Here is a 24,121-nt window from a genome sequence, read left to right on the forward strand (position 1 = left end):
ATTCCTTCAAACCCCAACTCAGCTCTAGTTCTTGGAGCCCTCCAGAAAAACTCAACAGAAGGCCTTACCACAACAACCATCACACTGGTAACTGGGTTCCTTTTTTCGAGACTACCTTTTCTCAGTGTGAGAGTCATGGGCCTTGAAACTGTTTTGCATGTTCTAAATCACAGTATATATTTATATGTCTCACTAAATAAAGAGGCACCAATTATTTACTTGTCAGGTATCTAAAAATCTTTGTTATGGAACTTTATGAGTCCTCATTATGATTATAGAATGTGTTTTACTATTATTAACTTTGGATGTATTTGTGTTATTGGCTTTGATGAAAAAGATTTGATTTAATTCTGTTTAGAGTAATTGTAATCCAAGCAGAGGTTTAAAATTGTCTAGGCTCATCTCTTGAGTTCCAAAGGAGTAGGCAGAGAAGTGGAACATGAATGCTTCAAAAGCAGCTGCACAGAGACAGAATGGAAGTTGAAACAGTAATGCTTGGTGTGTTAGAAAGTGTAGAGTTAGAGGCAGGCAATAAGGTGAGTCAAAAGTAGTTGACCGATTGTCCTAATAACCAAATATAACAGTTTAAAGGTCAATAGGGAGCTTGAGGAGAAATGGCATCTATAGTGCTATTGAATAATCTAAACCAGAACTTCTCCGCCATACAAGATTACATGGTAATCCCGACTATATATCTTTTTTACTCCTAAGGCAAAATTGGTTGTTGAAATTCTGTACCTGTGATGGCAGTGTGCAGACATAAACTAGATATAGTCATACACATGTATACAAATTTGGAAATGTTCTTTTAAAAAAAAGAACAAAGTAAAAGAAAAAGGAAGACCTGAATCCATAAATGAAGGTAAGTCCATTCGCCTTCATTTTTTCTGACTCAGTTCCTTCACTAATAGATAGTCCCAGTCTTAATGATAACAAACATGAGTTTTCTAGCTACTCAATTATAGCTGACAATGTGAAAATCTCAGGTTGCAGAAATGAGAAAACTACATTCCTTAATGAAGGAATCTCATGCAATGATAAATATGTAAGTTCATAGAACCCAAAGACTGTCCAATGTAGTCTTGTGCCTTAATATTTGGCTCAAACTCAGTTTTAGTGAGGCTAGCACAGGGCTGATTTGGTTCTCTTTTAAATATGGAGGGCCTTCTCTTAACTGGAATTGGTTTAATAGAATGCTTTTTAAAAGCATGATGGAATATTTAATACAGTTCAATTAAAAAAGAAGTCTGAAACCAAACTGGAGCTGATAGGCAGGACAACAGACAAAAGAATGGCCAAAGGAGAGCAATCTATTTGTTTTCCCAAAAGGTAGACCTTTATTTTAAATGGAACTGTCTGCAGAGCTATGAGCCTATTATGACTTCTCCATGAGCTTATCAAGAAAATGCAAGGCATTCCTAAAAGTCAGCTCCACCAGACATTTCTTCCACAACCATACAACCATGTATTGCTAAGACAATCCCATCACTTTTCTGGTTTAAGACAGAGACAATGTTTTACTTTTTAGCAATGTTAATTCTTTCCTCCCCTAAAGTGATACATTTTTATAAATGGAAACTAATGAATTTCTTATTTTTTTTCTAAGCAGCAATCCAAAGAGTTCAGTTACGATAAAAACCACAAACTTTCACCTTAAAACAGAAGAAACATAACCTGTTTTCCAGGTTACCGACACTTTAATGGCAGTTTTATCATTAAGAAAATGTTTTTCCATTTTCCTTCTTTTTGTGGCAAGACCTGGACTTCAAAACCTTCTTATTTGTGAGGCTGCTTATGTATTCAGGGACGGCATTGTGCTCCAGACCTCATAGCCATTAAATAGATCAAGCATTGTTGTGATTAAGAGACTAGAGAGTCCTTCAGGAGCCACCCGGAGCACAGCCAGCAGAGATGATCTACATGCTTTCCCCTGTGCACAGGACTCTGCTTGCCTTCCTGAAGAGGCTTGCCAGTCCAAGGAACACCCAAATTAAGTTCCTCTCCACTAATCTCTTGCATGTCAGATCCACCAGGGACAGAATCAGGAGAGGTGAACTATATGGGGCTACATGTGGTCCTTGAGCACCATAGTCTAGCCCATGGCTTTGCCTGCCTTCCAGAGGAGGACTATGGAGCAACAGGAACATTTAGATCCACCTGGGTCAAAAAAAAAAAAAAAGCATGCTCTATTGTATAGAAAGTTTTATTGTCAGCCCCACATCTTTACATGCCTCTTCAGGTTACATCCTGACTGGCATCAGGACCATCCAGCCAACACCAGGATAACCTGATGGCTAGAGATCAGCATAGGAACACAGTCAACAAAAGCAAAGGCAGTATCATACCACCCAGCTAACCTACTACAGGAAAGCCCTGGGCATAGCCAAAGCACAAGATGACAAATCCAATCTTATACAGCTAATAGAAATTTTTAAAAGGAAATTATTAAATCTCTTAATGAAATACAGTATAATACAATCAAACAGGTAAAGGAAATGAATAAAACTGTTCAAGACCCGAAAAGAGAAATGGAGAAAACACAGTCTTGGAGATGGAATCTCCAAGGAATCTTGGAGATGGAAACCTAGGTAAGTTTACAGGAACTTCAGACTCAAGCATAACAAAGAGAGTACAATATATGAAAGACAGAGTCTCAGGCAAACAAGATATAATTTTTAAATCAATTTATCAGTCAAAGAAAATGTTAAATCTAAAATGTTCATGACACAAAACATGATTGAAATCTGGTACAATATAAAAAAAGACCAAACCTAAGGATAATAGTAACAGAAGAAGAAAGATACTCCCAATTCCAAGGTCCAGAAAATATTTTCAACAAAATCATAGAACAAAATTTCCCCAACCTAAATAAGGTGATGCCTGTAAACATACAAGAGATTTGTAGAACAACAAATAGATTGGACCAGAGAAGAAAACCATCCAGCCACATAGTGATCAGATCACTTAATGTACATAACAAAGGAAGATATTAAAAGCAGCAAGAGAAAAATGCAAAGTAAAATATAAAGTTAGAGCTATCAGAATTATGTGAACTTTTCAATTGAGACTCTAAAAGCCAGAATGACCTGGGCAGATAACTTGCAGACTCTAAGAGACCACAGATGTCTGCCTAGACTACTATACAAAGCAAAACTGTCAACGACTACAGATGAAAACAAACCAACAATAAAGATATTCCATGACAGTCAAATTTAAACCCATAAATCCAGCCCTACAGAAGATACTAGAAGAAAAACAACAACAACAACAACAACAACAACAACAACAACAACAAACCTCCAAACTGAACAGGTTAACTATACCCAAGAAAACACATGAAGTAAATAACTCCACATCAGCAAAACAAGAGAAGCTAAGTACACACACACACACACACACACACACACACACACATACACACACACATATGCACATTAACCCCACTATCATCAAATAACAAGAATTAACAATCATTAATGATTTATATTTTTCAAAATTAATGGATTTAATTTCCTAATAAAATAAACAGGCTAAAAGAATGGATGGAAAAACAGGATCCATCATTCTGCTGCATTAAAAAAAAAAAAAAAAAAAAAAAAAAAAAAAAAAAAAAAAAAAATCTCAGTGACAAAGATAGACACAACCTCAGAAGATAATGCTGGAAAAAAAGGTTTTCCAAGAAAGGGACTCATGAAGCAACTTCAAAAGACATTCTCTATATAATAAAATAAACTTTCAACCAAAATCAATCAAATGATATTGGAAAGGTAACTTCATAAATATCAAAGATAAAATGAGTAAAGAAAATGTGGTACATTTACACAATGGTATACTATTGAGTTTTTCTTTACAGGGGTGGTTGAGACAGGGTTTCTCTGTAGCCTGGGCTGTCCTGGAACTCATTTTGTAGACCAGGCTGGCCTGGAAGTAAGAAATCTGCCTGCCTCTGCCTACCAAGTGCTGAGATTAAAAACACGTGCCACCAATAAAAGAACATCATGAAAACTGTAGAATTGATGCACTTAGAAAACATCTTGCTGAGTGAGGTAAACCGGACCTAGAAAGATAGGAATGATATGTATTCACTTATAAGTGGATATTAGCCATAAGGTACGGGATAACCATCTTATAATACACACTCTCTAAAACAACTAAGTAGTAAGGAGGGTCGAAGGGAGGATGCTTGATTCTCATTTAGAGGGGAAATAAAATAGATATCGAAGATGGAGTGAGGGAGGAAACTAGGTGTGAGAGGGGATGGGGAGGAGAAGGGTGGCGGTTAGGAGTGTGGATAGCTGAGGGAAAGAAGACTGAGAAAGAGAATGGAAATCGGTGTGGGAGGGGAATCTCTGGGACAAGCTGATCTGGAACAGGAGAGACTCCTGAGATTCTATGGGGTGACCCTAGCTGGGACTTATAGCCGGAGGAAATATGTAGATGGAATGGCTACATCCTATAGTTAGATAGGACTTCTAGTGGGGGGAGGAGGATACCAACCTACCTATAGAACATTTGACCCAAAATTTGTTCTGTGTATAAGATGTGGAAGGATAAAGATGGGGCAGAAATAGAGGGAACAGTCAACCAATGACTGGCCCAACTTAATACTATCCCATGGGAGAGAGCCAAACCCAGACACTTTGCTATGCTTGCAGACGGGAGAGATGCAGAGATCCACAGCAAAACATTAGTAGGAGACCAGGAAGCCTTGTACAAAAAGTGTGGGGTGGGGTGGGGGTGGGGGACCCCGGCTGTTGCTAGGCTTGTTGGGTGTGTGCGATTCCCAGTGAGGCTCAGTGGATGGTGGCCAGGCAGACGTGGGCTGGAAGCCTCCCTGAGACACCGAGGGAGCCCACAGTGGCCTCACAGCGGCTGGATCAGCTGAGGCGGCAAGCGGGTCTTTTCCCCTAGAGTTGTATATATGGAGCATCCTGGACTCCACACTGAACAGACAGTTGGACCTAAGTGGGAAGTTGATTATCAAAGCTCAACTTAGGGAAGATATCCGAGGACTTCCCATTCATAATGAAGACATTATTTATGATGACTTAGTGCTAATGATGCAGCGAGTATTCAAAGGAAAGCTTCTAAGCAACGATGAAGTTACAATAAAGTATAAGGATGAAGATGGAGCTCTTATAACAATTTTTGATAGTTCTGATCTTTCCTTTGCAATTCAGTGTAGTAGAATACTGAAACTGACATTATTTGTTAATGGCCAGCCAAGACCCCTTGAATCAAGTCAGGTGAAATATCTTCGTCCAGAACTGACAGAACTTCGAAATAAAGTGAATCGCTTATTGGACACCTTAGAGCCACCTGGAGAACCTGGACCTTCCACCAGTATTCCTGAAAATGATACTGTGGATGGTAGGGAAGAAAAGCCTGCTGCTTTGGGTTCTTCTGGGAAACAGTCAACTCAGGTTATGGCAGCAAGTATGTCAGCTTGATCCTCTGAAAAACCAAGATGAAATCAACAAAAATGTCATGTCAGCATTTGGATTAACAGATGACCAGGTTTCAGGCCCACCCAGTGCTCCTACAGAAGTCCGCTCCGGAACGCCTGACAGCATTGCTTCTTCCTCCTCAGCAGCACACCCAGCAGCAGTTCAGCCACAGCAACCTCCCTAGACAGGAGCTCAGACACAAGCAGGTCAAATTGAAGGTCAGATGGACCAGCAGTTCCAGCAGCAGGCTGGCTACAGTGCCCAGCAGCCTCAGGCCCCTCCTCAGCAGTAAGGCAGTACTCAGCTAGTTACAACCAGCAGATTGGACCCCCATCAACCCTAGGAGTTCCAGGGATATGGCCAACAACCAACTTCCCAGGCACCAGCTCCTGCTTTTTCTGGCCTGCCACAACTGCCTGCTCAACTACCACAGCAGTACCAGGCAAACACTTACCCTCCACAAACTTAGACTACCCAAACATAGCAATCTGCTAACTATACTCTTCCCCCTGGCTCTCAGCCTGGAATGGCTGAGAAAGCCAACCTGGTGCTTACCAACCAAAACCAGGTTTTAGGCCATCTCCTGCAAGTACCATGACCCCTCCTTCCAGTGGGGCTAACCCTTATGCTTATAACCGTCCTCTTTTTGGTTAGGGCCATGCCCAACCTGGACCTGGTTATCAATAAGGAAGTTCAGCCACACTAATAATGATGGCTGATTGCCTCCCAAAAGACTATATAATACTATTTTGTTTCAATTTGTATTGTATTGAAGTTTAAAAATTTAAAAAGCAGAGTTTTTTTTATGATATCATTGTTGCTGTTAATTGAAAATATAATTTACCAGAATATAGACACAAAAAGACCAAAATGAATATTGTTTCCTCCCCTGCTTAAAACTGTAGGCACTTCCTAATTATTTTGGAACACTACTCTTACATGAGTGTAAAATGATTGGCTTTCTAGTTTCCCAGAGAATATTAAAAAGCTAAGCTAAGGTATAGCCATCACACTTGGCTATTTACTGTTAGCATGATATACTAAAATTAGAGCCCTCTGAGAAGATGACTAGACATTATGTATAAAATGTAACATTGATAGGCTAATAAAGGTGATTGAATAAAAAGAAAAGTGTGTGGGGGAGGATTGAGAGAGCTGGAAGGTTCAAGTACACCATAAAAGACCTAGAGTAAACTAACCTGAGCTCTTGGGGGCTTACTTAGACTGAACCACCAACCAATGAGAATGTCTGGGCTAGACTTAGCCCCTACACATATATAGCATATATTCAGCTTGGACTTTTGGTGTTCCCCAGCAATTGGAGAAGGAGCTAGCTCTAATCCTGTTGCCTGCCATTGAATCCCTTTCTCCTAGCTCGGCTGCCTTGGCTGCCTTCAGTGGGAGAGCATGCACTTAGTCCTGCAGAAACTCGATGTGACAGGATGTGTTGGTACCCATGGAGAGCCTCCCTTGATCTGAGGTGAAAAGGAGGTGGAGTGGGAAATGGGATGAGAAGAGGGTACTGGGAGGAAAGGAAGACGTGATCAGGATATAAAGTGAATAAATAATAAGAAAGAATAAGACAAGCTATCTTTATGAAATGCAAATAACATATACAGTAACTGGTAAGTTGGTAGGGAAACCTAAACAAAAGTTTTCTCACTTTGTAACCAGCTATTAGATCAGTACTTATGATATGCATTTTGGGCATCTCCATTTTAAGTTTCATGGACCATTACTAGCCAGTGTTCTCAGATCTTAATATGATAACTGCTAAGCTTCTAAATAAACACTGAAAACTTACACAGCCTTTTTAAATTTCCTCTATCTTAATAGAACTTCTTGGAAAGTTGATTACTATTTGAGATGCCCCTGCTTACCCACCATTACAAAGTCAAGCTATTGCAATCTGACTTCTATACTCAGAATACAAACAAACAAACAAACAGAAATTACACCATCAAAAGCAGTTTCATTATGGCCATTGGTAGTCCCTTGATGAACAATGTTGTCACTAATTTTCATTATCATTTTCATTTTATATGTTCTTGAGGTTAGTTAGCATTACTGCCATTATCTTATTTGAAGCAGCCACATACTCCATCTTTTCTTGGAACTTATTTATGGACATTTCTTTTTCTTCATGCAGAATAATTTCTCATATACTCCAGAGCACCAAACCTGCTCTTTCCTTATCCTATATATCTTTGATTCATGAAAAATGGGCTGATTTTGCTCAGAAATGATTCTTGAAATGAGGCTTGTACTTCCTAATGTGACACCAATAATAAGCAACTCTCCTCAGCATGGTGTTATTTCCACTTTCCTCACCCTCTTCTAGAATGACACCTTTTCTGCTTCCTCTATTTCTACACTTTTTAGAACTTTTAAATTTTATCTTGGCTACAGTGAATGGTAATGCCTATTAATGTCAGTGCACATCCAAAGGATACCATTATCATTTGTCTCTGCAGGAAATAAGGAAACTAGAAGACACTAAAAGAAAAAGATTGAAATTCTTTCAAATGAGAATGAGTATGAATTCAGAGTTTCCATACTTGGCACCTCCAAAATAGCTTAGTTCTGAACATACAGGATTAAAACTTGGCCTGTGCAAAAGAGCAGAGGCCACATGGAGAAAGGTTAACGCAACTACTGACCATTGACCGATAAAATCTATTTATAGTTTACCTCTAATTTGTGTTATCTGTTATGTAAAGAAAACCACAGAATTGTTTAGGGAGTATTTCTACGGAGTTAGTACTATTAGATTTATAATTCATATCTACACAGAAACTTGGAAGCTGATCTGTTAGTATAATTATTATCTGGCCACTAATTATTTAACCTTCCTTGGAACAATGGATAGAAAATTATGAGTATTAACAGACATCCTACACTCACTAAAGATGGTTGTTCATTGGTTCTGACTCTCAGAAAGACACTGAGGAAATGGAAGTTGGTAGACTGTTGAGAATCTATTGTCCCATGAGACATCGAAACTTTTTTCTTTCGTCTCCTTCTCCTTCTCATCTTCCTCCCCTTCTTTTTCTCTTCCTTCTTCTACCTCCTCCTCCCTCTTCTTTTTCCTTCTTCATTGTTATTTATTACCATTATTATTAATTTTCAGATAAGATCTCACTATATCACTGTGGCTAGTTCAGAACTAACTGTGTAGACCAGGCAAGCCTCAAATTCTTAGAAATCCACAAGTACTTGCGTTCTAAGTGCTAGATTTCAAGCTGTGCATCAATATGTCTGTCACTAATTATTTTTTTAGATTTCTTTGTTTTTATTTAATATGCATGAGTGTGCCTGTACATACGTGCACTACATCTGTGCAGTTCCCACAAAGCCAGATGATGGCATTGGAACCCCAGGTACTGGAGTTACAGATGATGGTGAGGCACCATGTAGATATTGAGAACTGAACCATGTCCTTTGCAAAAGCAGAAAGTGCTCTTACCACAAATCTATCTCACCAGACTATTTGTCTTCTTATGATAAAAGACACAAACTGCTGTTTGTATTGAAAGCTACAAGGCTTGAACCCAGGGACAGTCTGGTCTCAACTTTGCCTTTAATGTCTTTCAACTAACTGATTCAGGACCAGGTAGGTTGAAATCAAACAGTTATAGATAGATGTCTATCATATCTTCAAACAATGATATAGCACTTCCTAGCTTCATGCTGGGTAGCAATGTATGGGAAACTTTCTAAATTAATTGACACATCAAATGAACATTTGTGAATACTGTTCCTATTTTCATATGATAAAAACACATGGCAACTTATTCTGTTTTAAAATTATTAATATATGTTAAAATGTTTTCCTCCAAATTTGGATATGCATATTAAACATAAAATGAAAGATATATTTGATTTACCCAGGGACATTTCTAGGAAGACAATGGTGTTGGGTGTGAAACTGGACATCTTTGTTCTGGCACACTCTTGACAGTACACTTACATAGTAATTGTTACTCCATTTTTTAATAAGAGTCATAAAAAATGATATGAGAACTTCCCAAGGTCACAAAGTTTTGTCTTAGATAATTCTTATAGCATATATTAAGCACCACATATTAAGCAGTTGGTTTATTGATTGCCTCATTGATATTTGCTATAATTGAAGAACATAATTAACATAAAGGGTAAAGACATCTCTTTTAAATATGCTGTGTTTCAGAACTGGAGTACTGACTCAGCACTTAAGACCACCCACTGCTTTTGCAGAGACCTGGGTTCTGTTCTGCACCCACACGGTGCACATATAATTTTTTGTCATCATTTAAAAATTTTTATGCCTAAAACTTACCCATAGCAGAGTTTGACTTTGAAAAACCTCTCTTATCCAAATAGAATCAAGGTCTATTAGAGTTCGGCAATACAAAAGCTACCAGATACCTTTAGAGTTTTCATTCATTTTCAGACACATTCCTGTATGGTGTATAAAAGATAGTTGATCATACCTATAATATATATGTATATGCATATATATGTATATGTATATGCATATACATACATGCTATTTGATCATAAGCTAAGGTTTTTACTTAACATATATTATGAGAAAATTACTTTATGACATTCAAATATACCTTGGACATGTATGTGGCTAACCTTATATAATAAAAAGAGTAAAAATAAGAGACAGTGATTATTGTACATGTAGCATAATTGCATGTTCTAATGATATGTGGCTGATCAGTGTCATAGCCATATTATGAGTCTCTCCAGACTTAGTTTTCAACCCTACCAGAGAGCTACCTACCTTTCTGATTAATGCCTCCTTAGATACAGTTATTCCACAGACTCAGCAATGTTTTCTTGTTTGATTTATTCAGTTTATTCTATTGTTCCTTTCCTTTCTATTGGGTACAGCTCTTCAGACATCTTTCTCTTTCTACTGATTTCAGGTTTGGATAAAGCTAAAGGTTTGGATGAGGAAATGTTCCAGGAAATGTAAGTAGAACAGAACGTTCGGTAGGCAGTGAGGCACCCTGCCCTGTACCTCCTATATACATGAATTCATTCATTTCAGATGCAAGGATGTAAAGATGGAAGAAAATTTACCTTTCAAAGAGCTAATTGTTTAAATAATACTGCAAATATAATAATAAAAGATACATTTACTATTATTTCAAGGCTCAGAATTAGATAATGAAGGAATACCTTCATGGCATATGACCAGAATACCTTGATGAAGGCACCAAGATGTAGGTGGAGACAGGAATATTAGCAGAGTATTGATATTCTTTATTGTGCATACATGGAAAAAACAGATAAAAGTTGTGTGCTTGAAATGTTAAAAGGCTGAATAAAAACATAACCTGTTTGCCAAATTGATTATCTGGCATTCTCTGTAGCTAGTGTTCTCACTCAATAGTGATTCCACTTAAAAAATATTATACTTATCTCATAAAAAAATACAGATTAGATTTTAAGGCAAAACATTGTGAACAACACAACAGACATTAACCCCTCAATGACCCAGTTGCCTTCTTAGAAATATAATGAGCTCTCAATATGAAATTCTCACACTCATGTAGACCATCACAGCTCTGGGGAGATATTCGATACAATTTTGAGGGTATACTGCCCCAATCTCTATTGCTATTTATTACCTGTAGCTGTCAATGACATTGGCCTGTGTGCATCTATCACAAAGAATGCTGATGCTAAGGTAGATTCATGCAATAGATTCACCAGACTCATTAGACAAGCGTCCTCTGCAGGGGTTACAATTCATTTGGTTATCACATATTTGATGATTATATTTAGCAATACAATCATAAAAGAGTCTTGAGAAAAAATAAAATTTCAAATGAAAAGATCATTCATCTACTAAAGTAGCACCATCACTATGAACCCAACATGGAATTCAACCTCGGTTTCTTTGTCATAACCTCTGCAATGAGGGTGAAAATACACAGTGCTGTCTTTGCATATTTAAAAGGGGAAAACTTCTTCCAGTTCGGAAACTTCTTCAAGAATATCAATGTCCACATTCTCTTTTTCCTAGCCTCAGTGTATTTTCTTTCCCAAAGTGACACCACCCAAAAGCAGTGCCGCTCTGTTTCAGCGGGCAGCTTCTTGATTACAAGGCAAGTGTATATTATCTCAGTTTCTCGGCATCACAGTTGAGTTTGTTATCCATGCTGTCTGTCTGCTTAGTGCTTTCAGATAGTTGGCTCTTTGCTGAAAAGACTGGAAATGATGCACATGGGCAGCAACACAGCAGGAAGTATTATTAAGAGCAAAACACATGTACATGTTATGCATACACTGTCAAAAGAAGCAGATCATTCAACTGCGCGTGCTGAGGGGCTCCAGTTATTCTTTGGGGGTCTCTTTATGAAGCTCAAGAGGAAAAAGCTGGTTGCTATAAGGATAGTTTGAGTTTTCCACTGTTTTGTTTGATAGATGGGTTATGTAAGCCTTTCTTCACTATATATCTCCATTGTTATGATTGCTTTGATTTTATTCATATGAATGCCCAATAATGTACAGGAATAGAAGGTAGATAGCAGATTCTCTTAAATAGTTCATTGAGAGGACCCAGCTTATCATACTGCAAATGCACTGAAATGAGTCTGAGTCAGACTGGCTCTCTGTTTCAAACTCCAGACATATCTGTAAACTCTGAATGCCGGACCTAAAGCTTTACTACAGAGCAATTGTGATAAAAACTGCATGGTACTGGTATAGTGACAGACAAATAGACCAATGGAATAGAATTGAAGACCCAGAAATGAACCCACACACCTATGGTCACTTGATCTTCGACAAGGGAACTAAAAACATCCAGTGGAAGAAAGACAGCATTTTCAACAAATGGTGCTGGCACAACTGGTTGTTANCATGTAGAAGAATGCGAATCGATCCATTCCTATCTCTTTGTACTAAGGTCAAGTCTAAGTGGATCAAGGAACTTCACATAAAACCAGAGACACTGAAACTTATAGAGCTGCTTGTGGACGTTGTACATCGTGGTGCGCACTAGGCTCCGCACCACGATGTACAACGTCCACAAGCAGGGTGGACTCCAGAAAGTCAAATAACCCCATTAAAAAATGGGGCTCAGAACTGAACAAAGAATTCTCACCTGAGGAATACCGAATGGCAGAGAAGCACCTGAAAAAATGTTCAACATCCTTAATCATCAGGGAAATGCAAATCAAAACAACCCTGAGATTCCACCTCACACCAGTCAGAATGGCTAAGATCAAAAATTCAGGTGACAGCAGATGCTGGCGAGGATGTGGAGAAAGAGGAACACTCCTCCATTGTTGGTGGGATTGCAAGCTTACAACCACTCTGGAAATCAGTTTGGCGGTTCCTCAGAAAATTGGACATAGTACTACCAGAGGATCCAGCAATACCTCTCCTGGGCATATATCCAGAAGATGTCCCAACCAGTAAAAAGGACACATGCTCCACTATGTTCATAGCAGCCCTATTTATAATAGCCAGAAGCTGGAAAGAACCCAGATGTCCCTCAACAGAGGAATGGATACAGAAATTATGGTACATTTACACAATGGAGTACTACTCAGCTATTAAAAAGAATGAATTTATGAAATTCCTAGCCAAATGGATGGACCTGGAGGGCATCATCTTGAGTGAAGTAACACAATCACAAAAGAACTCACACAATATGTATTCACTGATAAGTGGATATTAGCCCAAAACTTAGGATACCCAAGATATGAGATACAATTTGCTAAACGCATGAAACTCAAGAAGAATGAAGACCAAAGTGTGGACACTGTGCCCCTTCTTAGAATTGGGAACAAAACACCCAGGGAAGGAGTTACAGAGACAAAGTTCGTAGCTGTGATGAAAGGATGGACCATTTAGAGACTGCCGTATCCAGGGATCCATCCCATAATCAGCTTCTAAACGCTGACACCATTGCATACACTAGCAAGATTTTGCTGAAAGGACCCAAATATAGCTGTCTCTTGTGAGATGATGCCGGGGCCTAGCAAACACAGGAGTGGATGTTCACAGTCAGCTATTGGATGTATCACAGGGCTCCCAATGGAGAAGCTAGAGAAAGTACCCAAGGAGCTAAAGGGATCTGCAACCCTATTGTTGGAACAACATGATGTACTAACCAGAACCCCGGAGCTCTTGTCTCTAGCTGCATATGTATCGAAAGATGGNCTAGTNGGCCATCANTGGAAAGAGAGGCCCATTGGACTTGCAAACTTTATATGCCCCAATATAGGGGAATGCCAGGGCCAAAAGAATGGGAATGGGTGGGTAGGGAAGTGGGGGGCGCTTGGGGGACTTTTGGGATAACATTGGAAATGTAATTGAGGAAAATATGTAACAAAAATATTAAAAATTAAAAAAAAAGAAATGGTATATTATAAAGTAACAAGAAACCTGTCTCATTGCTTAAAGCAAAACAATCCTCAGGCAGATTGATGCAGTTGGCAGTAGTGGTGGCGATTTTGTTGATGAACTTGGCTAAATGAATTTGTGTTAAATTCAAGCCAAGCAGATTCCCTAGTTGCTAAGTAATCCCTATGCTTGCCTGCCTCAGTTTTTGAATCTCAACCCAGGGAACTTTCTGAGGCCTCTCTCCTTAAGATGCATCAATACCAGTGGCTTTTTGAGCTGTGAAAGAAGCCAGCTCATCTACACATTCAGGATAATTAATACTTTGGGAAGCAATTTATGTGCTTAGGTCCCTATTTTGATTATTGTGGACTCTTATTAGCATTCCATCACAGTCAGAGGTCTCCTTGAAAGAAAGAAAAATTAAAATGTGTCAAAAGCTTATGTGAGTAAGGAAGACTTGCTCTGGATGAGATTATCAATTCTGTCAATGTGCTTGTTCTCCTTTCAATTCACTGTGAGCTAACTAAACAACACCAGGGAACTATCTGATGTGTATGTATATAATCCTCATTTTAAATATTCTAGCTCTTTATTTCTAGCATTTTTTTAGTTTGCAGTTTTCCATCAGAAACGACAAACCAGAACAGCAAAGAGTGCACAATGAAATTGTTGCCAGTTTCTGGTTAGAAAACTTTGAAGCAGTTGCAAGCAGTAATAGGGATGGCAGGAAAAGCGCCCTAGGAAGATTAATAATGGCATTTTCACGTTTCCAATCCACAGGGAGTGTTAGAAGTATTCTCTATGTGTATTTAGGAAACTGCAATAAAGGTTATTACTTTTTCACATTGCCCTAGGTCATGACTCAGTGTTGGAAATCAAAGGCAAGTGAGGAAGATGATGTTCGACTCTACCCATGATTGGCACACTGGAAATGAAACTGTCTCTCGAGTTTAATTTGAGCACCTCTTTGAAATAGCATGGAAAAATATTACAGATACTTATTACATTCAGTATCTGAATACCAGATATTTGCTATAAGAAACATTTTCTTTTCAAATCTATATGACATGGTCATGAACTAAACAAGTAGCAAATTAATAATTTTTAAAAAAATATTTTCTCATGTTTGAGCTGCACATATTGGACACATTGAGACCATTTTCCCTTGCCTGGATATGTACTTCCGGTTCATAACCTCTCTGAGAGTGCACACCCCACCATTCTCATCAGAATAGCCCCTTATCTCATTTATTCAATCTTCTTCATTGGCTCCTTTATTTTGCATCTTAAATATTGAAATGTTTCCCTTGTTCTGTAAATGTTTCTTTCCTGTTCAATTTGTCTTAGATAACTTTATCTTTTATTAAAGCTTTAGTGGGTCACCAACATTTGCACAGATCTTCTTTTTCTTTTTGAGCCATGATTTGACACCTACAAGGACACTTTCATTTGTATTGCACAGAGTCAACCCAGAGCCTATAGCTCTTTTCTAATTAACATGGACTTAACATCATTTCTCAGACCTGCCACACCCATATCACATAAAGCACTTAATGTATTAACAATTCTCTGAGCACTCAAGCTGAAACACTTTTGAGATCTGTCTCTAAATCTCTCAAGTTGACCCCTAGAATCACTCTTAAATCCATTCCTTTTCCCTTCTTACCAGGATAATTAGACTATTTAGATGCAAATCTCTTTTCTCAGAATGAATCTTTGGATTCTTAACTGGTCTTCTTGGTTCATTTCCATCTTGCCACCCTCTGGACTTCTGCTAGTATTACCTGTGGAACACACATGCCTCCAAAATTCAGATGAACCACATTTACAAAATCAAGTCCTAACTTTAAGCTCAAAGTTCGAAATGTGAATAGTTTATGACCACCTCATACCCATTTTCAAATACAGGAGGATGCCTAAACATAGTGAACAAAGTACACACCTGCCAAATAAATATGTGAATGATTAGTTTTTAGCATGTTTTAGCATGCCTATGCTGTAAAAAAAATGTTTTCAATAAAATAAATGAAAATCATCTCATACATATTTTTTAAAAATTAAAGAGAACTCATGTTGTGTTCTGATGCATGATTGGTAGAAATGGCAAACACATGTCCTGTGCACCATGGATTTTCTCTGACACAATTACACATGATCCTCTCATTGCTCCTATTCCCTGGTTTGGAAAAGTGTAATGCAACAATGAATCTTCATTCTGGTTTCTTCTGAGGATCCAACCTGCAAAATTAAGACAAGGATAGAGCTAATACATAGGATGCAACCATGTTGTGAACACTATGTGTGAGAAGAGTAAACTTTGGAATAGTCCATACCATTCTTTTTTCTGCTCCACTGGACTGGGAATGGCCTTGTAGTCATGGTTAGTAAGGTATGATACAGCTCTTGGTGAATGAAGGGAAATGTAGAATTGGCATGTAAGGTAGTAGGGCAGATGACAATGATACACAGCAGGTTCTTTGTCCTTGGTGGAGAAGAAAAGCTGTTGCCACCATGCCCACAGTTCAGAAAATTTCTGGCCACAGTGGTAGGAATACTGAGATGCTGTCATACAAATTCCATCCCTAGTTTGTTGTGACGGAGTGTCCCATGATGTGCTGCAGAATTGGCTTGAATAAAAGTGATGGCCGGAGACCCAGGGTCCCACATTCTAGATCTTTAGTAGAAGAGAGTGGAGAGGAACTAATATTCAAAAGAACAAGGAAGGAGATAGGGACGTGTGTTTATTTTGAGGAATTAGCTGAAGTTCATTTCTAATTTGTGTCTGAGGGCCATAAAATCCTTTCTCTTTTTTATGAACCAGCTAGTCCTGGATCAGAAAGGTTGTGAGTGGAGATTTATGACTTACACCTAGAAAGTCTACCTCAATGTTAATGTAAAGTATGACACTGCTGTCTCTCAATGACAAAGCCTGACAAGGCTGCTTAGGACTGGTTTGGCAAGTTCTATATGAAGAGGGCAGGAAGAAATCAGCTGTAATTTTGGTGGCTTTTCTTTTAATATTTTACTGGGCTCAGTACATGAAATTCAAATTCTCTCAACATTGGTTTGTAAGGATCCTTTAAGACTTTTTCAAAGTGAGTAGTCATGGCCATGATCTTCTTCACCCACACAAAGAAAGACATAAAAAGAGAAGTCTAGCTCACATGTAAACACTTCTATATCATCCTACTAAAGGCTTATATAAAGCTAATTAACTAGACAAACCCAAGGGTTTGTGTACCCAGTTGAATTGACTGTGCCCAGCTGAAAAGGAAACTCAGCAATAAAGACCTATGGTAACTCCAGGAGCCAGATGACAATGTGAATTTATGTGCTGGAGTTTTCATTAAAAAGGTTCCAGAGTCACCATGTGAAAACCAGAATATCTACTGGATTGTCCAAGTTCATCTGTTACCAAACTTCTTCCGAATGTACCATGAACATACGTCTACCTCCCCAGTGTGTGGATGCAACAGCTCGACAGGGTGTACCCTGGGTGAAACTCAAGTTACCAAGGATCGTACTGCCTCCTTCTTAGAGAAAGCTTGACCACCAAGAGCCTTATGCCCATCCCCTTTGCTTTAGACTTGGCCTTGGCAGAATAAAGCTTTATGTGAAACTCATTGAGTGATGCTTTTCAAATATGCCTCCTATTGCTTGACTGCCTTTCTTTATGGAGACATAAAAAGTAGATATTAAAACATTCTTTAGCAAACAAATTTTAAGATGTAATGAAAAAGAAGACAAAGACAATGATGAGATAATTATCCTTGATTAGAGCAAAGCTTTGTGTAGGAACAGAAATTGTACATCAAGAAGCATTCACGGAGAGATGCAAACTCCTAACAAGAACTCTAGGCCCTGTAGTGTATTTGATAAAGAGAAACAGCAAAGATATTTTCTCTTGGGAGAGAAGCTGAGCTACATTAGACATTATAAAGGATTTAGTTGAAGGGTAGGGTAGTGAGTGTGCAAAGCCACCACATAAAGCAGATCTATTCAGTAAACATGTTCTGTGGTTTAAATAAATGGGAGCATCTGTTCAATGTACATAGTGATGTGCAAGTTGGGAAATTTTATAGTAGAAGATTTTGTCACATCCAATATTTGATCTCAATATGTATGATGGTTTCTTGGATTGTAGACACAATGACATGTGTTTTGTAGTCAGACTAAAGATAAAGTTATTTTTAGTCACTGGTTATTTCTACTAGTGTATAGACAGTTTTTTTTAAGTTCTCGTGTATATTTTCTTTATTTTAATCAGTAATTAAATCAAGAGATACTCAATGATGCTGTGCAACTCACTCCCTTTTTACTCATGAGGTATAAACACAAGAATACTTTAGCTCCAACCCTAGAGTTACATAAATATCTAGTTCAGTTGATAGAAATAATCAGTGTGCAATGTGGAAGTTTAATGATAGAGTTGTGTTCAAGTGTGTTTATTTCTGTACAAGATGGATATCAGAGAAACCCGAAGTTTTCTCAGCAAAAGCTGTGCCTGGAAGATGTCTTAAAGCATGAGTGAGAGTAAGACAAGTAGAAGTCATAGACAGGGGCTAAACTGTCCTTTGTATTCAAATGTTCCAACAGTTTTTACTAACAATTCAAAGGTTGAATAGCAGACTAAAAATAATTTGGAAACAATTTAATTGGTATTGAACATGTATAATTTTTTTTCAAGAACATATTTCACTCCCTTTACATGCTGATTGAAGCCCCTTCCATCCTCTCCTCCTAGTCCCACCTTTATAAGTCCTTTCCCCCATTATCCCCTCTTCCCCTTGGAGAAGTTGGCCCCTGGGTACAACCTCCTAAGCAGGATAAGGCACATCCTCTCTTGCTGAGGTCCAACTGCTAGGCAGTCCAGGTAGGGGAAAGGGATCTAGTGGCAGGCAACAGAGTCAGAGAGAGCCCCAGCTCTAATTATTAGGGCACCCACATGAAAACTAAACTGCACCTCTGTCACCAAATGTAGAGAATCTAGGTACAGCCAGTGCATGGTCTTTGGTTAGTGGTTGACTGTCACTATTCCCCAAAGGGTTTGATGTAGCAGTTACTTGTATATCACTAATAGTCATCATTAAAATGCTTAGGTGATGTCTTAGTTTGGGTTTCTATTCCTGCACAAACATCATGACCAAGAAGCAGTTGGGGAGGAAAGGGTTTATTTGCCTTACACTTCCATACTGCTGTTCATCACCCAGGAAGTCAGGACTGGAACTCAAGCAGGTCAGGAAGCAGGAGCTGATGCAGAGGCCATGGAGGGATGTTCTTTACTGGCTTGCCTCCTCTGGCTTGCTCAGCCTGCTCTCTTATAGAATCCAAGACTACCAGCCCAGAGATGGTCCTACCCACAAGGGGCCTTTCCCCCTTGATCACTAATAGAGAAAATGCCTTACAGTTGGATCTCATAGAGGCATTTCCTCAACTGAAGCTCCTTTCTCTGTGATAACTCCAGCTGTGTCAAGTTGACAGGAAACTAGCCAGTACAGATGATTTGAAGATAACAAAGGCATTTGAATAAAATAGGGCTCATTCCAATGGGAAATTTTGTAAGTTTAATCACCACATACCATACATAAAGGTAGCTGCCCATTTTGAGAAAATATCAAACAGTAGATAATATGTCAAAAATTTCCTAGCATGTTATATCCCTCCGAATTTATCATCACAGTGGTATAGTAATACAAAACCACATACCAAGATAACCAGAACTCATAGAGAGGGAACTTTGCTGAAATTCCCCACAATAGGGAGAGGGAACGTATAAAGCCCACATCCAGCAGGAAAACAGGGCATGAAGTAAGGGATGGAGTTGCCATCCCACAGTCACAACTTTGACCCATATTTTTTTCTGTCTGAAAGAATTACAGGGAAGGGGAATAGAACCTTCATAGGACCAAGGGCCTCTCCTCCCAGTGATGCCAGACAATGCTATCCTCTGCTACATATGCAGCAAGAGCCATGGGTCCCTCCATGTGTACTTGTTGATTGGTGGTTTAGTCCTTGGGAGCTTTCAGGGGTCTGGTTGGTTGATATTGTTGTTACCTGGAAAGGGGATAACATTTGAAATGTAAATCCATAAAATATTCAATAAAAATATTTTAGGGATGGAAATGGAGAGGATCCTGAGGAAAAGAAAGTCCAGTGACAGGCCCAAAGTGGGATCCAGTTCAAGGGAAGGTCCCAAGGCCTGACATTATTACTGTTATGGAATGCTCACAAAAAGGAATCTATCATGACTGCCCTCCAAAAGACCCAACAAGCAGCTGAAAGAGTCAGATGCAATTATTTGCATCCAACCAATGGACAGAAGCAGCTGACCCCTGTTGTTGAATTAGGAAAGGCTGAGGAGAATTTTTGATTTTTGATTTTTTGATTTTTGATTTTCTAGGAGGACCAGCATCTTAGTTTATCTGGACCCTTCAGATCTTTCAAACACTGGACCATGAAACAGACAGCATACACCAGATGATATGAGGCCCCTAACACACATACAGTAGAGGACTTCCAGGTCTGTGTTCATCCAGAGATGATGCACCTAACCCTCAAGAGACTTGAGGTCCCAGGGAGTTTAGGGTCAGGTGGGGTGGGGGATGGAGTTATCCCTGTGGAGATGGGGTGGGGTGGGGAGGAGGTGTGGGATGTGGAGCAATTGGAGGTGGATGGGGAGGGGTCGGGGAATGGAATATGGAGTATAAAACATGAATTATAAATAAAATAAAGTAAAAAAATAAATATAAAAAACAAAACAAAAAACAAACATGAAAACCACACACCAAAACACCAACATTGTTATAGTCTTGATATATTTTATTTACATGGTTCTCTTCACTAGTTATATTTACCAACAGCCTTTGCTCTTTTAATCTTTCCAGGATCTGATTCAATAATCTACACACCTTTAATTTCCTTACTAAAAGAGGTGAAATATGGGCTTTCTTCTCCAACATTTCAATATGTTTTCAATCTTGTGTTGGAAATGTTTTTCTCCTAGCACTAACTTCTTCTGATCTTGCCATAATAACTTGTCAGACAGGTTTTTCTGCTTTCTCCCAAAGTCTATAAGATATGACTCGTGCTGTTTTTAAAATTCTGCTGTTCTCCCTATGAAACACTTCTGTTTTTAATCTCTTAAACATCTTCAGTATCAGAAAGGCTGGTCACAAAACATGGTTATTTCCCTCTTTTCTCTTATTATATAACACACAGCAACAAACTATAGCACATCACTTTTAACTGTATCTGTCAATTTCCATATTTTGTTGGGTCTGCGAAAATATATTTCTGGGTATTTTAGCACTTTTTTTGGGGGGAGGAGCCTCTATTGTGGCCTTTACAATTCATAATCCATACATTTCAGGACACACACACACACATTTGGCTGGTTAGTTAGTTAGTTAGTTTTCTAGGCTCTGCTCCTCAGCCCTCATCCAAGAATCTCATCTTTTTGTCTCAACTTCTGAGCTGTGCCCACATGTACAATTGCTTTGTTGATTTGATTTTGTTGGCAACACAACTGCCTCTATTTCTGCCTAGCTTGTTTTCTACTTTCTCTCCTATGTTACTTTTTAGGTTCCGAAATAAATGATTCCCTGAACCTTCCTTCATAAAATAAAGCAAGCACTCCCATCTAGAAATACTATATTTGTCAATAAAGAAGGCATAATATGAGCAAGTATAAAGGAGAGAGCCATAAAAGACAGATCTGAAATAATTCATCTTGTGAGGGAATTATTTCTTGGGCTCTACGGGTAATGAGTGAGCCATAGCAGCCTTTGAGAATCCTGACTCCATGAATGAGCAGCCTCTGCAGTCGTGGTCCCAGAAGACAAGTACAGAACTGCACATTCATCCCAATCACCAGGATTTTATTTCTCACTTCATGTAGAAAAACCATGCTCTGTCCTTGAGAAAAGATGCCATAAAATAGAGGTGTGTGTGTGTGTGTGTGTGTGTGTGTGTGTGTGTGTGTGTGTTTGCACAAACCTGCATACATCCTCATTCTTACCACAGCCATTGCAAGGATCCTGCACCCTCATCTAATCAGCTCCATGATCCTTTCGTGACTGATGCTCTAACATTACCCATACCTGCCACCTCTACTTCCCTCTGCAAGAACATTTTGTGCATTGGTATTTTCCTTTGCCCTGGAGATGTGTAATTTTGACTATACTGCTCCGATACCTTTCCTATATTTCCCCCATCAAAGTTGCATCCACATTTGTAGTCAAACCACATCTCTTTCCATCAGAGTCACAGCATTCTCCCTTGGTACTCATTTCTCCGTCTTAGTGTAGCAATCCACTTTAAAATTCCTGTAACTCTTTTATATTGTCAAAAGAAAGCAACACATCATTTCTGAAACAAAAGGCATGGACAAAGAGATAGAAAATTGTAATAATCCCCTGTAGTGGTTGTGTATGGGAAGAACACAGTGCTGTGAATTATGATAGAAACAGACATTAGTGAGTGCACAGCATATGTGAGCTCATACCATTCCTGAACAACAAATAATACATACTTATGACCTTTACTTCTATGACAACAGTTTCAAAAATAGGCAGACTCTGCTTTTCTAAATTCTATTTGCTATAAACGATTTACTATCATACCACTTCCTAAGATGCATTCATACATCCATTTCCCAGTGACAACATTCTCTCAAAACAGATGTGCCGGTTGCAAAACTTAAACTTTCCTATTTGATGACAGAACAGAGCAACAGAACATTCCAAATTATTCTTCACACTGTTCAAACCCAAAATTTCTTCCTGTAAAGTAATGACGAGCATAGCTGACATAGGGAAGAAATAGGGGTGAACATGATCAAAATACATTTTATGAAATTATTAAAGAATTAATTAAATAATAGATTATTAAAAAGAACAAGTAGCATATTGCATTTTTCCAAATAAATTACACATCTTGTTCAATTTATTCTCATTACCACCTCAGGAAGAAAATTATTTCTGAAGACATTGAGCTCCCTATATTGGAGCAATTTTCCTGAGTCCACAGGAACAGAAAGCCAATTTGTTTCATAGTTGGTGTACTTTTCTTACCCACTAATTTTTTGCTTTATATTAATTAGATAAGAGGCTATGAATTTAAAGGAGAGTATGGGGGCTACAGAAGAGGATTTAGAAGGAGGAAAGGGAAGATGGGAATATGGTAAATGAATATAATGACAAAATTAACCAAAAATTTTATGCATCTTTCTTAGCAAATGTTTTCTATCTTGAATAAAACTGTGTCCATGAGGACTCTTACTTGTACACACATACCTCTGGAGTTGGCAGAACTTCCAGGTACAGCGTTATTTTCAATGGATTTTTTTTCTTTCCTCTGAATAATGAGATTCTAATTTTCTTCCAAGATCTAATAAAGAGGTGAGGTGAAAAAAGTTGGATGAAAGGACCCAAGGATTGCTGTGGTACTTATCAAGTGTCAGTGTGCCTTAAAATCACCTATATGAAATACTTATACATTTGCTTATCTAAGTGCCCAGTGGTCAGAAACTTTCCTCTTTTCTATTCAGTCTAGGATGGTGGCCCAAGAAATGGTGCCACCCACAGTTAAAGTGAGTCTTCCCACCTATAATGGCTGGTTTTAATTATCAACTTGACACAAGCAGGAGTTATCACAAAGAAAGGAGCCTCAGTTGAGGAAATGCCTGTATGAGATCTAGCTGTAAGACATTTTCTCAATTAGTTATCAAAGGGGTAGGGACTGGGCCATTGTGAGTGGTGTAATCCCTGGGCTTGTCATCCTGGCTTCTATAAGAAGGCATGCTGAGCAACCAGGAGATGCAATCTAGTAAGCAACACTCCCCTATGTCCTCTATATCAGCTCCTGCTTTGTATGAGTTTCAGTCCTGAATTCCTTTGGTGATGAACAACAATGTGGAAGTATACGTTGAAAAATCCTTTCCTCCTTAACTTGCTTATTGGTCATGGAGTTTCATTGCAGCAATAGAAACACTGACTAAGACAAATTGGTACCAGGAGTTGGATAGTCCTGTGACCTCCTCACCATGTCTTTAGGAGGACCATGTGCAACTTTGGGCTAGAAGAGCCATTGGGTATAAGGAGCTTGTGAGATGTTCTGTAGGAGCTTGGAAGATAATATTGAGAACAGTGCAGAAGATGGAGCCTTTTAGATGGATGAAATACATAGTATCTTACTTAGGGTTTTATTGTTGTGAAGAGAAACCATGACCATAGCAACTCTTTAAAGGATGACATTTAATTGGGGATATCTTACCATTTAGAGGTTCCATTCATTATCATCATGGCAGGAAGTATGCAGTG

The 24,121-nt window shown here is 38.6% G+C and overlaps 1 protein-coding gene and 1 pseudogene across 2 annotated transcripts in view; one reads left to right on the forward strand and one right to left on the reverse strand.

Annotated features, from left to right (window-relative positions):
* Positions 1 to 24,121, reverse strand: part of Nkain3 (sodium/potassium transporting ATPase interacting 3) — a 617,618-nt gene that overhangs the window by 395,457 nt on the left and 198,040 nt on the right. The window lies entirely within an intron of this gene.
* On the forward strand, positions 2,552 to 5,739 carry LOC110292336 (annotated as a pseudogene).

This window comes from Mus caroli, chromosome 4, assembly GCF_900094665.2.
Source record: "Mus caroli chromosome 4, CAROLI_EIJ_v1.1, whole genome shotgun sequence".
Taxonomy (NCBI): domain Eukaryota; kingdom Metazoa; phylum Chordata; class Mammalia; order Rodentia; family Muridae; genus Mus; species Mus caroli.